The 9,537-nt window shown below is 34.1% G+C and overlaps 1 long non-coding RNA gene across 1 annotated transcript; it reads right to left on the bottom strand.

The window, feature by feature from the left end:
• Nucleotides 1-1,150: 1,150 nt before the first annotated feature.
• Nucleotides 1,151-4,144, bottom strand: LOC146922188 (uncharacterized). Its single transcript, XR_015012393.1, has 3 exons — nucleotides 3,574-4,144; nucleotides 2,707-2,902; nucleotides 1,151-1,385 (listed from the first exon to the last, which is right to left on the bottom strand). It is a non-coding gene; the product is annotated as an uncharacterized LOC146922188 (long non-coding RNA).
• Between the last annotated feature and the right edge of the window lie 5,393 nt (nucleotides 4,145-9,537).

Raw genomic sequence — 9,537 nt, 5'->3', positions numbered from 1 at the left:
GTTTCAGAATTCCTTTCAGTGTGTAGAATGCAATATATGTGAGCTCGCTATTTATAGAAGAAATTCACAACTAATATATGAGTAACTTTGGGCACAAGTTAGATCTAGTACAAAAATATCTCAAATTCAGTACAATATATATATATATATATATCATATTGAGTACAAAAAATATATTTTGAGTACAAAAATATATTATTGAGTGCCAAAATATATGTCTAATCACATACAAAAATATATTAGATTGCATACGAAAATATATCAGGATGTGTTCCAAAATATTGTAACAAAATTTGGCGACTATGAAAAACTTTCTAATAATGACTAAATTAATTATTTCATTTAAAATTTCCAAATAATAAAATATATATCAACATCCTTCAAAAAGAAATATATATCAACATATATTTTTCGAATAATTTAAGGGTTAAATAAGTTTTTAGTCCCTACAAAATCATGAGTCTTTAAGGTTAGTCCCTATGAAATTTCAATGGTAATTTTAGTCCTCCAAAATTTTTAAGTTTGTAAAAATAGTCTCTATTTTGAAAATATTTTACAAAAATTGGATAATTTTAGTCCTCCAAAATAGTCCCTATAAAATGCAAATAGGGACTAAAAGTTAATAAAAAAATTTAGGGAGGGACTAAATACATATTTAACCCATAATTTAATCTCGACAAATTTCCACTGAATTTATTATTAATTCTGAAAGGAACAAATTGGAACAATAAAAATAGAATTTGAGGTCTTTTAGAAAAAGTTTCTCAAATTTGTTTTGTTCTTTGAGCATATTTGAAAATGAGTGAAGACATATTCTGGTCCAGGGGAAAGTCATCGACAAAAAATAAGACCAATTTCTGTTCTATTTTTTTTTTTCTATTTTTTCTTCAAAATGTGGCCCAAATTCATCCCTTAAAATATACACAAACTTTAGCGTAGTAATAACAGACGTCAGACAGGCATGATAGTTCCCTTATTTCCGCTAGTTATTTATAAAAAATGTGCTCCCATTTTACTCAGTAACTCGAGATTTTTTTTCATATTCCAGAAATTTTGGTTCATCAAACATTATTGCTTATGTGACTCATGAAATTTTACAAAATAAATCATGGGAATGCTTCGGTCATGATAAATAAATTTGTAACGCCCATACTAAACTTATCTAGAATATTTAGAATGTGCGTTAAATTTAGTACTGGATACATTAAAATTACAATAATAAAATTTCGACTGAATAAATATATACATCACTGCAGGATCGTACATTTGCTTTCTGAATACACGTCTGAAACCGTAATAAAAATCTGAACTAGTACGACACGAGCATGTGAAAATATATTAGTCAGCCTCCTGTATTGTCTCCTTGCCACGTACAACCTGCTGATCTGAAATAAAATAAAAGGGATTGGGGTGAGACGGGATGTCTCAGTGAGTTCCACCTATCCTAGGCTGTAGGCAATCTCAGGGAACCTAGGATCGCCATCTGTCTCTAAGCTCAACCCTTTTTGGGTTTATACAGTTTTGTCATGCATAACTGAGCGATCGGGGGATAACTAGGATCGCTATCTGAAATACTGATTCAATCCTGATACTAATGTTGAAATCATACTAACTATTATAGTCATAATGTCTGTCATATTATGTTAGAAATGTTAGCGTTGAACAAACAATATTATCTGAGTTGATTTTACGAATAAACCCAGGTGGAGTAACCCCGGAATTTATTCCTCTGATAACCGGTATATATAAATATTTCCAACTGGCGGGAACCCAACTGACGGGGATACCGGACTCCTCTGATTATTGTGGGGTCATCCTCGCGGATAGTGCCCGTTCCAACTGGCGGGAACCTTTCGTATCCAACTGGCGGGATAGCGAAAGCCACAATTTAAACATGTTTTAATATTATAACTTGAACTGATTCTCTGATAACTGAGTTAATCCTCAACTCCACTACTGACGGGGAGATAGAGAGGAATAACTTATCTTAACTAATTTTCTTTTAATGAAAACATCCTGAAACTGATAATAAAGACGTAGTGATTCCGTCTTTATTCTGAAATTATTTCTGAAACTAACCTATCCAGGTTCTAGGCATATCGTTGTCATATGCCATTCCTAAAAGGTTATAAAATTTTCCCCATATCCTGATAAATTAAATTCGACTAATTAAGCTGAACTTCCATACTTAGAATTCTCTACTTTCCAATGATTGGAAATTTACCCATGAATAATTTGTTCAATAGCTATTTTACTCTAAACATTACTTTACACAAATAAATATACATTATGGTAGTGTATGATTAGAGGATATGCATAATACAATTTCGGCTACATATTCGGCAATAATGAGAATTGGAGTCTTAGCCAAGTCAAACCATTATATTACCTTAAAAGTGTAATTTATATTAGCTAAGAGTCAAAATAAAGTAATAAAATCAAACAATTCTCACTTTACGTAACATTAGCCGAAATTGCATTTTTATTCATTCTCACGTAAAACTTATCATAATATTTTTCCTCTAACCTCTACATTACCATAATCATATTTATCAACATAAAAGTTATTTTAGAGTACTTTAGCAAGGGTATAAATCTTAATCATATTGTCACTAAATCATGTACTAATGTACTAAATCATATTCTATTATTCTAAAGGCATAATTTAACTACCCAAAGGGAAGTTTTCTAACTAAAGGAACTCACCGTGAATCATTCCTGCATATTGCAAGCAACTTATCCCAAAATTTGCAGCTCTGCTATCTCCAAAACTCTATAATCACTTTCCCAAAATAGCTTATGCCTTAGCTTATAGGTCTTGCCCCTTCTGAAACAGTTCAACCCACTCATGACATAGCCTTACTTCATCAACCAGCTTACACAAATTTTTTCATTTCAGTCCCTGCACCAGAAGTTTGCCGTTTGGCTATTTAAGCACTTCTAAAACAGCTTAATTATCATTTAAGCACTTTTAACATCACTAAAACAGCTTATCATTTTTCCATTACTCATATGTCAATTAAACATATCTCTCATAAGCTGTTCTTCAGAAAATAATACTTGAAACAACTTAACTTTCAACTTAAGCTATTCTTCAACGGCTTAACTAGCAACTTATAACTTCTATCACATAAATTTCGACCCAACCTTTAACACAGAAGTTCCAACATGTATTATTAGCCCTATGAACCACTTATACAGTAGTTTGAACTCACAACTTAGTCATTTAAGGCATTTTGCTCAAAACAGCTTAACTGACAACTTATGACCTCTAAACAATTCAATTTCTGCTCAAATTTTCCAGAATCAATCCCAACATGTTTAAGCACCTCCTAAACCAGTTATACAAAATTCCAACATGTTACAATCAATAATCACTTGAAATAGCTTATGGGAATAACTTGTACACTTTAAGTCCTAAGCTCTCACACCAATGCTCCTAGCTTATTATCATTCTTCATACCATATTTCTAAATATCATTACCACACATAATCCTCTTCCAATTACACATAAAACATATATCAAAGCTTGGATTAAATAAATTCCCTTGAAAAGATGATTATGCCACTTACCTTGTAATTAATCCATTCTTTGGTGCTCTAATGCAAACTCATAAGCTAATTCCCATGAGGCTTGAATGAAAATGAAGGTTATGGAGAATCAAGAGGAGGGCTGTTTTGAGAGCAATGGAGGGAAATAATGATTTTTGAACTTAATTCTTGCTTACTCCACCACTAGAAGCTCACAAACATGCTTTCTTGTATGATTCCATGATGATTTGGGTGAAAAATTGTGAGGGTTATGGTGGTGAGTGTTGAGACCGAAATTTGAGAGGGAAGGAGAAGAGAAAATGTTCTAGTGTGGTGTAGAAACATGAGGAAAGTGGTAGAAAAATTTGACCTTAGCCAATTTTTAAAAAAAATCTTGAGTGACAAGATTACCAAAATACCCTTCAAGTGAAAAAGACATAATTATCCTCCATTAATTCGTAACCATTTATTTCCTCATGTCCGTTGGAATTGTATACGAGAAACTTACCAAATATCGTCGATTTCTCAATAAGTAATTAATCCTTTGAAAATTATTTCCGTTCTGACATGTAACTAATACGACAATTTATTTAAATGTACGCGGGATATTACACTCTACCCCCTTAAAGAAATTTCGTCCTCGAAATTTAGAGTTTACCTGATAATAAGTACAAATAATTCCTCTATACTTTCGATCTTAGACTTCCACATACGTCTGTTACCAATTGATTCTCTTTATCCGACTAAATTATCGGTTTCCCTTGTTACATAAAGTCTTCCAACTACCTAGACATAGATACAAATGACTTGAATTAATATGTTAAATCAATTTCAGGACATGTTTTCCAATCTCATATGTCGAAAAGATTCAATAATCACCTTCTTATCTGTGATTTGTGGAATACATTATACACATTCCGAACATAGTGGATTGTAAAGCTAACCGATGCATATGATATCTTTCGAGTAAATTCCTTGTTCCACATACTCTTTATAAATTGTCTTAGGTTACTTCTACTTGTTTACCTTCACTGAATTCTTGAAAGAAAAAAAAATCTCATACGTTTACTAGAGTAACACTTCTATCGACTTCGTCAACTTTTATCTTGTCTTGGACGAATATGACCTTTGAGTGATTTTTCATGCTATATATGGTCCCAATAAAATTTTATTTCTTATCTATGCCTCAAATAACGAGGTCTTATAATGATAATCCTACCATACTCTGTATAAGATCGTCCCTACTCTGAGCAATATTTGACGTCAAGTTTATTTCATCGAAAGTAAGAATTGTTTCAACTTTCTTCGTTAATCAACACATAAATAGGAAAATGTTACTTCTGATATTTGTTATCTTTTATATGAATAAACTCAACATGGTGATACCTCAAACATCTGTTGGAAGTACTAACTGACGAGTACAATCCATAAATCAGATTTAAATACATAATGTACTAACTGGCGAGTACATTAAATATATAAAGCTTATATGAGTATGGTGCACTGACTGGCGAGTAAACAATACAAGAGGTAGTACAACTGATTGCTGAATATATGACATATATCTATAGTCATCCGACTTTGCTTCATCTATACTAAACTTTCAACATTTCTAAATCAATCAAAATACACCTTGATCATGTTAGAATAAGTAGAATCTACAATCATGGATTTTCTCTTGAACTCATCTTTTCAAAATATAAATTTCATTCTTGAACAATATTGTTATAGTTGTTACTCTAGGGAATGTCTTATCATCTTTTCCTTAATTCCATACTCATAACTTGAACATGTGTAGTCCCATACCGTAGCTCACATAATTTCCTATCTTGTGTGATATCAATCTTTTCTTTACCTCAAAAAAAAATATGGAGTTTAGATTCCTGAACTTCACGACTAAAATTGCATTCAAGCATTTGCATTCATATTCTGAGTAGTATATGTTCCCTCAGATACATGTTAATATACCTGATATTCCATGATAGTATTTCAAACCAAAATAAAAATGAAATCTTAAAGATACAACATTCATATTCGTTGCCTCATACATGACTCCTTTTAACTAATCTGATACTTCTAAGTCATTCTTCGAAATCACCGCGTCGGTTAACCGGGTTACATACTATAGGCGATTCCAATTTCTTGTATTTAATAAGGTAGGAACACCTTCATCCTACTCTTACTACTTGAACTTTTAATATCTATGAATTATGCGGTTTGGAAAATTGTTTAATTCGTCTCTTAAGATTTCCCATGAATATCTCATTCCAAAGTCTTAAACTTTTGCACATCATGTTACTTCTTGCTGATTAATATTTTGCTGCGCTACTCTGATTTATTAGTTCACTTCGATTAGCCGTACTGCTCCAACCATACTGTAAGTTTTTCCATCTCATTACTACATGTTATGATCACTGATGAATCATTTTCAAATACTACATTTTTTTTAACATGCACTACATACTTGTTCTCGCAAAGTGTTCCTTGAATGATTCTCATATTCACATTATTTATGAACTAAAACATACTTGAATATTTGAGGCTTATTTCCAATTTGTTCTTGTCTGTAATGACGGTTACACATACGATCTCCTCTGTAATAACTTCGACTCCCAAAATTCGATTTAGTTAACAAAATCATTCTTTTGGTTTTCAAGACACTTGCATAAGAAGAATCATCAGATAAAAATGTTTAACTCCTCAATACTTTACTTCGTTCTTAACTCTTTCACACTAGCGACAATCTTTCCTGTAGCATAACCTTAAAATAATTCTCACTTCAAAATCCTGTATTGGGAGAGATCAACATCCTTCATTCATTATTTCATTGAACTTCGGCAACTTTTATTCAAATCTTAATTTTCCGTTTCGATAAAAATTTACATCTTGTCTCTTACCACTATCGGGACCTCTTTCTACTTACAGCTAAACTTGTGTTTCTTAATCCAAAACAACTTAATAACTCAGGATAGCTGCAGGGGGTCTAATTAAATTTCGTTTGTGTACAACTCTCGTCAGCTTAACTTCTTTGCAATTCTTTGCCAATAAAAATACATCTGAAACGTACTTTGATCGTGAAATATCTTTCCACTACTATTTATTCATCCTTTGTAACTCTTAGGATGCATAACATATTCTCTTCCTGATTCATAAATCTTTCACTTAAGATTCAGGAGATGCACTAATCTAACATAATTTATCTGGTTTACATTATCCTTTCAATAACTACCTTGAGGGATCATTTCTGTCTGCTCCAAAATAATTTACTTATTTCTTAATTAGTTCACTTAACAACTCAAACATCATAAGTCGACTTGTTTCGGGCATTCGAGTCATTCACTTCTTACATACTCTACATCCACTCAGAATTTATGAATTCCATTGTTCATCGGATAATTTTTTCATATTAAATTCATCTTCTGATCCCGCAGTTCTAGTTACGCCTTTAGAAATACTCATTTCTTCTATACCTTGCTTATGCTTCTTATATTGCGGCTCCTGTTAAAGTTGCAATCATCCCTTAGTCACCCTGAATATCTTACTTCTACGGTATCCACATAAAAAGTGTCATTCAACAATACCAGAGTACTCCGTCTTAATCTTAACATTTCCCTTATGTCCTTGAAGAACCTTCAACTTCACAGTTTACCAGCCACCATTTGTCGTTGAACACTTCCTTATCAAAATTTGTTATAAAACCTGACACCTTGACTTTCCTTCTCTGCATACTTCATTCCTCCTAGGACCTATTCAGCTCTCAGACATTTGTTCTAACTGTCACATACTAGGTTGAGTTGATCAGGCTCAGCTAGATATGACATTTAGAATAAATATCCGGAACCCAATGGTCCCACTACGTTTTATTGAATTATAATGACCCAAGGCACGATCTGAATCGACCTACTCTGATACCAAATTGTAACGCCCATACTAAACTTATCTAGAATATTTAGAATGTGCGTTAAATTTAGTACTGGATATGTAATATCCCGCCTGTCAGCATCGGTATATTACCAGTCAATCGTGCCAGAGGAATTAAATTATGGAAAAGTAAGTTACTGGAAAATATTTTATGACATGTTAGCATAATACGGATTAAGTATCAGTGTCGGATTTAAACACGTTCAAGGCAAGGGCATAATGGTAATTTCACGGAAAAGGATATTTATATGTTTTGGAACCAAAATATCTTCATAACCCTTTTTCTTTCTCTCTCTAGGGTTGAGTTTGGAACTTCTCTCCCTTCCCTCTCTTCTTTCACGCCAACATCCTCTCCTTCTCTCCATCATCCTTTTCAAAACTTCTTCCTCCCATGGCAAGCTTTTAAAGTATGTCCCTCCATGAATATTATAAGTTAAAGGAAGCTTGTATTATGCTTGATTTCTTCCCTATCACCTCTCAAGAAGCTATAGTTTTGTTGGAATCTCTTTCTCTCTTCACCAATCTTTCATGACACTCCATCCTCACATGGTAAGTTCCCAACTTGTTCCTTTATGGTCACTTAAGATTAAGGAAGTGTGTATTGTGTTTGATTCTTCTATTTTCTCCTTTTGAAGAAGAGATTGGAAAACTAGGGTTTGATGTATGGTGAAGATGGTTTCTAAATTGGTACAAGGTATGGCCTCCACATGATCAAGGTAATAATATTAAGTTTGAGTGGATTAATATCTCTATCCTTCCTTACCAAGAATTCCTTTTGATTTCAAGTTTGAATGGTTTGAGCAAGGAAGCAAAAAGGGAGAAAAGCTAAGGTTTTGGCTTGAATGGGCTTGGAACTTTACGATGCTTCAAGAACATGTTTGGGTGAGTTCCATAGTTAGTTTTCCCACCTTTTGGGAGTATGTTTATGACTTGTTAGATTATTATGAATAACATGAATATTTCTAGGGTTTTCAAGTGAAGGTTTAGTTGCCCTTTTCTTGCCATGCATGCAAAACATGTTATACTTGCCGAATGAATGTTTTATAAGTTTCCAATGATCAATTATGTTTCAAAACACTTAGGGACACTTGATTTGAGGTTTTTGGGCTTAAAATATCATTTTTATGTGTTCTGGACTGTCCTAACTCGCCACGGCGAGCTATTACTCGCCACGGCGAGCTAGAACTGCGAATGGGGGGTTTTGCTCGCCCCCAACTCGCAGCTGCGAGCTGCTGCTCGCCTCCCCAGCAAATCTACTCGCCTAGGCGAGTAAGACAGGGAGAAATCCCATTGGTTTGCTCGCTTCAGGCAGGCGTGGGGATTCGCGACGCAGTTTTCTCTGTGGTGTCTTTTAACGAATGTAAACCCCTCAAACCAAGGTCCTAAATGATGATCAAGGAAAGCAAGATTCTTATGTTAAAGAGGCAAGTATTATGCATGTTAGTAAGGCATGGTATACAAGAGAATCATGTTAGAAATCGGGTAGTAAGTTACTCATTAAGCAAGGGAAAACTAGAGCCTCGACATAGTTGTCGAGAACTAGCTAGTTAGCATGAATTCTTAGAATGTTAAGACGCGAAGTTATTCTCTTCGCACACGATTAAGAATAAGATAGCAAGCAAGTTAAGTTGTGGTTTGATTAGTTAATCTCTCCACTAAGTTTAAGTATGAACAAGTATAAGTTACCGCTAATCGGATCGACTCAAGGGTCCGAGGTAATAAGCAAGTAAGTATGTATATGTTTAACTTATGCACGACAAGGCCATGACTAATAAGTGTAGGTGACATGTCTCTTGATATCCACATCAGGGGGATACAAGGGGTTCTCATTATGAGAACGATTTAAGCCGTAAGGGACCCGCATGTCACTGAGTAAGAAGACGTAGGTGCTCGTGTCTCTTGTTATCCACGCCAGGGGGATACGGGAGGTTCTCGACCTAAGGGGAACGGTTTAAGCCGCAAGGGACCCGCACGACACCGAGGGAGTCCGATGTACGTACATCGGTTATGTATGGGATTGATTTCGGGGTTACTCCACCCGGGACTATCCGTAAAATGAATCAAGATAATAATTGTTTGTTCAAC

The sequence above is a fragment of the Medicago sativa genome, chromosome 5 (assembly GCF_051527215.1).
Source record: "Medicago sativa cultivar Bolivia chromosome 5, Bolivia_mono, whole genome shotgun sequence".
Classification (NCBI taxonomy): domain Eukaryota; kingdom Viridiplantae; phylum Streptophyta; class Magnoliopsida; order Fabales; family Fabaceae; genus Medicago; species Medicago sativa.
This window is presented reverse-complemented; position numbering and strand designations above follow the sequence as displayed.